This window comes from Triticum dicoccoides, chromosome 3B, assembly GCF_002162155.2.
Source record: "Triticum dicoccoides isolate Atlit2015 ecotype Zavitan chromosome 3B, WEW_v2.0, whole genome shotgun sequence".
Taxonomy (NCBI): Eukaryota; Viridiplantae; Streptophyta; class Magnoliopsida; order Poales; family Poaceae; genus Triticum; species Triticum dicoccoides.
In genome coordinates, this window is record NC_041385.1 from 844610901 (window position 1) to 844616900 (window position 6000).

A 6000-nucleotide genomic window follows, 5' to 3' on the forward strand; every position below is an offset into this window, starting at 1 on the left:
GACGTTTCGAAAACGTCTTTGGTGCCTCTACTTAAACCATTTAACTGAACTATCATGTAGTTATCAAAACGTGTATGTTCGATGTTCGCAACATCCACAAACGACGTTTGGGGTTCAGCACACTGAGCGATGCATTAAGGACATAAGCTTTCTACTGTCTGCATAATCTCTACTATCAACTTTCAACTATATTTTCTCTAGGAACATATCTAAAACAGTAGAACTAAAGCACGAGCTATGACATAATTTGCAAAGGGTTTTTGACTATGTTCAGGATAATTAAGTTCATCTTATGAACTCCCACTCAGATAGACATCCCTCTAGTCATCTAAGTGATTACATGATCCGAGTCAACTAGGCCGTGTCCGATCATCACGTGAGACGGACTAGTCATCATCGGTGAACATCTTCATGTTGATCGTATCTACTATACGACTCATGCTCAACCTTTCGGTCTCTGTGTTCCGAGGCCATGTCTGTACATGCTAGGCTCGTCAAGTTAACCCTAAGTGTTTTGCATGTGTAAAACTGTCTTACACCCGTTGTATGTGAACGTAAGGATCTATCACACCCGATCATCACGTGGTGCTTCGAAACGACGAACTTTAGCAACGGTGCACAGTTAGGGGAGAACACTTCTTGAAATTGTTATAACGGATCATCTTATTTACTACCGTCGTTCTAAGTAAACAAGATGCATAAACATAATAAACATCACATGCAATTATATAGTAGTGACATGATATGGCCAATATCATATAGCTCCATTGATCTCCATCTTCGGGGCTCCATGATCATCATCGTCACCGGCATGACACCATGATCTCCATCATCATGATCTCCATCATCGTGTCTTCATGAAGTTGTCTCGCCAACTATTACTTCTACTACTATGGCTACCGGTTAGCAATAAAGTAAAGTAATTACATGGCGTTGTTTAATGACACGCAGGTCATACAATAAATTAAGACAACTCCTATGGCTCCTGCCGGTTGTCATACTCATCGACATGCAAGTCGTGATTCCTATTACAAGAACATGATCAATCTCATACATCACATATCATTCATCACATTCTTCGTGTCCATATCACATCACATAGCATACCCTGCAAAAACAAGTTAGACGTCCTCTAATTGTTGTTTGCATGTTTTACGTGGCTGCTATGGGTTTCTAGCAAGAACGTTTCTTACCTATGCAAAACCACAACGTGATATGCCAATTGCTATTTACCCTTCATAAGGACCCTTTTCATCGAATCCGTTCCGACTAAAGTGGGAGAGACTGGCACCCGCTAGCCACCTTATGCACCAAGTGCATGTCAGTCGGTGGAACCTGTCTCACGTAAGAGTACGTGTAAGGTCGGTCCGGGCCGCTTCATCCCACAATACCGTCGAAACAAGATTGGACTAGTAACGGTAAGCATATTGAACAAAATCAATGCCCACAACTACTTTGTGTTCTACTCGTGCAAAGAATCTACGCAATAGACCTAGCTCATGATGCCATTGTTGGGGAACGTAGAAGAAATTCAAAATTTTCCTACGTGTCACCAAGATCTATCTATGGAGAAACCAACAACGAGGGGAAGGAGAGTGCATCTACATACCCTTGTAGATCGCTAAGCGGAAGCGTTCAAGAGAACGGGGTTGAAGGAGTCGTACTCGTCGTGATCCAAATCACCGGAGATCCTAGTGCCGAACGGACGGGACCTCCGCTTTCAACACACGTACAGCCCGGTGACGTCTCCCACGCCTTGATCCAGCAAGGAGAGAGGGAGAGGTTGAGGAAGACTCCATCCAGCAGCAGCACAACGGCGTGGTGGTGATGGAGGAGCGTGGTGATCCAGCAGGGCTTCGCCAAGCACCGCGGGAGAGGAGAAGGGAGAGAGGTAGGGCTGCGCCAAGAGGAGAAGTTCTCATGTGTTGGGCAGCCCCAAAATCCCCACTATTTATAGGAGGAGGGGAGGGGGCTGCGCCCCATCTAGGGTTCCCTCCCCAGGGGTGGCGGCAGCCCCCAGATGGCATCTGGTGGCGGCCAGAAGGGGGAGAGGGGGGAGGCGCACCTAGGGTGGGCCTTAGGGCCCATCTGCCCTAGGGTTTGCCCCCTTCCCCACTTCCCTGCGCCTTGGGCCCTGTGGGGGGGCGCACCAGCCCACCTGGGGCTGGTCCCCTCCCACACTTGGCCCATGCAGCCCTCCAGGGTTGGTGGCCCCACTTGGTGGACCCCCGGGACCCTCCCGGTGGTCCCGGTACGTTACCAGAAAAACCCGAAACTTTTCCGGTGACCAAAACAGGACTTCCCATATATAAATCTTTACCTCCGGACCATTCCGGAACTCCTCGTGACATCCGGGATCTCATCCGGGACTCCGAACAACATTCGGTAACCACATACAAACTTCCTTTATAACCCTAGCGTCATCGAACCTTAAGTGTGTAGACCCTACGGGTTCGGGAACCATGTAGACATGACCGAGACGTTCTCCGGTCAATAACCAATAGCGGGATCTGGATACCCATGTTGGCTCCCACATGTTCCACGATGATCTCATCGGATGAACCACGATGTCAAGGACTCAATCGATCCCGTATACAATTCCCTTTGTCTAACGGTATTGTACTTGCCCGAGATTCGATCGTCGGTATACAGATACCTTGTTCAATCTCGTTACCGGCAAGTCTCTTTACTCGTTCCGTAACACATCATCTCGTGATCAACCCCTTGGTCACATTGTGCACATTATGATGATGTCCTACCGAGTGGGCCCAGAGATACCTCTCCGTTTACACGGAGTGACAAATCCTAGTCTCGACTCGTGCCAACCCAACAGACACTTTCGGAGATACCTGTAGTGCACCTTTATAGCCACCCAGTTACGTTGTGACGTTTGGTACACCCAAAGCATTCCTACGGTATCCGGGAGTTGCACAATCTCATGGTCTAAGGAAAAGATACTTGACATTAGAAAAGCTTTAGCATATGAACTACACGATCTCTATGCTAGGCTTAGGATTGGGTCTTGTCCATCACATCATTCTCCTAATGTGATCCTGTTATCAGTGACATCCAATGTCCATGGTCAGGAAACCGTAACCATCTATTGATCAACGAGCTAGTCAACTAGAGGCTTACTAGGGACATGGTGTTGTCTATGTAACCACACATGTATCTGAGTTTCCTATCAATACAATTATAGCATGGATAATAAACAATTGTCATGAACAAGGAAATATAATAATAACTAATTTATTATTGCCTCTAGGGCATCTTTCCAACAAAGACCACGGGGAGTATAGAAAGATAGTACTTAGGATTTGCAGCTTCTAGTACTAATCAATTCCTGAACCAGCTAATCCATTGCCAAGAAAAAAGCACACGCATACACAGCAGAATTCAAGAGAGGAGGCGGACACAGACCTGGGAAAGGCGGGTAGGCGGACGCAGACCAGAGCAAGGCCAGATGTGGGCTTTCGCTATCAAATCTGGAGCGCCTTCAGTTATCGTGAAGGGGAACTGGGGCGGATTCGCTTGATTTATCTCTGCAGCTGACGGAGAATACGAAGACCTCGGGGGATATCATTGGGGATGAGGAAAAATCGGGGGGGAAATGGAGGAGGAGGTCGAAGTGGAGAACGAAGATGTAGGGATTTGTTGCAGCAGACTTATCCATCCGGAGAGTTCCGCGTAGATCTTTTCGCGCGTTCTGGCTTTGCTGTCGAGGGCGAGCCGAATCGGCTCTCCCCGCGGAGCGAGGACTTTCTGGCCTAGCCAGGCTAGCTGCCCCCAAAAGCTAGGATATTTTTGCGCTACCAAACGGCAAGCCTAGCCTAGCAAGGCAAAACTGATTTTTGCCAAGGAACCAAACGCAGATGTGTCTCTAGCGGCCGTCTTTTTTTCGTTTTCTATTACTTTTACTTATATTTATGATGTGGGAAAAAATTAAATAATTTCTGACAAACTTTCATCGTTGAAAATATGCTACTCCCTCCATCCATATATATAGGACCTAACACATTTTCGAGATTGTCTTTGACTATTGATAAGATTAATACTATATGAGATATATAATGTAAAAAATATATCATTGGAAGCTCGTTTCACGTACGAATTTGACGGTATGCTTTGTGTAGCTTGCATGTCATATATTATTGATCTAAGATGTGGTCAAAGTTAGTTTCAAAAAATGCATTAGGCCCCATACAGATGGATAGAGGGAGTAACATGTTGTTACGAAAAAAGTCGATACAGCTTCATAAAAATAATTAATGTTCAAAAATTGCATGCCATTTATAAAAAAATTCCCGTCATTGCAAAAGAAAATGTATGTGACATTTAAAGAAAATGTTTAGAGGAAGCTCTTGATTCAATCCAGATTTTGGGTTTTTATGTTACGGCTTGTGGTTGGGTGGACAAATAGTTCAATCTAATAGTTAGATGTTAGATTTATTCCAATGAAGTAGTCACTTGATGGTAACTTTTTTATGAATTTCAAGAAGTTTGACAGAAAGTTCTACTGTTGACCTTTGGAGGGAGGGTGTTTGGGCTTCCAAATTGAATTGAAATTAAATTTTTGCTCCTAAATCAGGAAATGCATGTGATGATTCTAAAAAAATTAAACATACAAATTTGTCACAATGGCCTGTTTTGTGGGCTAGGCTCAAATTGTAGTTAATGGAAGAACATGTTGAAACGTTTGATGGCTGTCAAAGGAGATTTCGAATTTGAACCGTTTCATTTTCGAATTCCAAAAATAGCAGACATAAAAAAGTGAAACTTTAGTGTCAGTATATGTCATCCTCGAAGAACAAAGTTTACAAGGTCAACGCTCTGTTACAGTACGAATAGAAAATATCAAATTTATTTGTCTAATAGGAGATCTCCTTCTCACATAAGGCCTTTGTACCTGCCCAAACCCTCCCATTAGAAACACGTCCATACATCGTAAGTATGAGAATTTCATTCGCGGGGACAAACCCAAGCAATTATCCATGATCAACTAAAATATTAGAGTGTGTCCCTCAAATTTTGTATTCATGTTATTTTTTTTTCATATGCTCATTGCCTTGATGGGATTGATGAACTACTCTCCACACTAAAAACTTGAATGTATGTGAACTCCCAATAATTATGTAAATGTCCAACTCGAGAAGTATATTGAAAAATTATTGTAGTTTGTAGAGTACATTCTCAGACTAAATTACCTGGTCCACCATAGTACATATGCATACCATGATTATCAACTACATAACCACCAATACTATATTTTGTTTTATCACTAGTTCCAAGAAGGTATCTGTGTCTATTTGGAGTGACAAGCTTGTTGTTGATGTCAACAATCTAGATGTTTCTCATAAAAGCTGCTTTTCCATACCCTTCAGAGGCAAAATGCCCACTACCCATTTGTGGGGAGTCTGATGAAGCTGTTGGGCCCTGAACAAAACCACCCTAGTATGAGAAAATTCCTTTATCTTTAATGTGAGAGAAGAGTGAACTTGACCAATATCCAATCGGTGTCTTTTCTTCACCATACATCAGCCACCAATTCGCTGTTTTGGGGTCCTAAGGAAAATCAAAATGCATGAAAGATTACTGAACACATACAAGGACATATTATCCTCAATGCTATTATGCTAAATATCGAGTGTTCTTGCAATTGTTTCTGTTCCTCTAAAGATATATAGGATGCATTCTTCTCGTAACATTTTCCCATACTAAGTGATGTACATCAAGACAATGTGTATGTGAATCCTTGAAGATCAAATGGTCTCCATCATTGGAAGTGCTTATTGAATATGTGTTATTTTAATGGTAAGGTGACTGGTAATTTTATTTTGGGCCATGTTCTTGATAATTTGTCAAATTCCTGTCAAATGATAGTATGTGTGTATTGGAACACTACAAATAAAAGAAATGTTTGCATTCCAAAATTACACAATTGATATCATATTGATCTACCTGCATTTTTTGTGTGATCAACTAATTCATGTAAGTACAAAT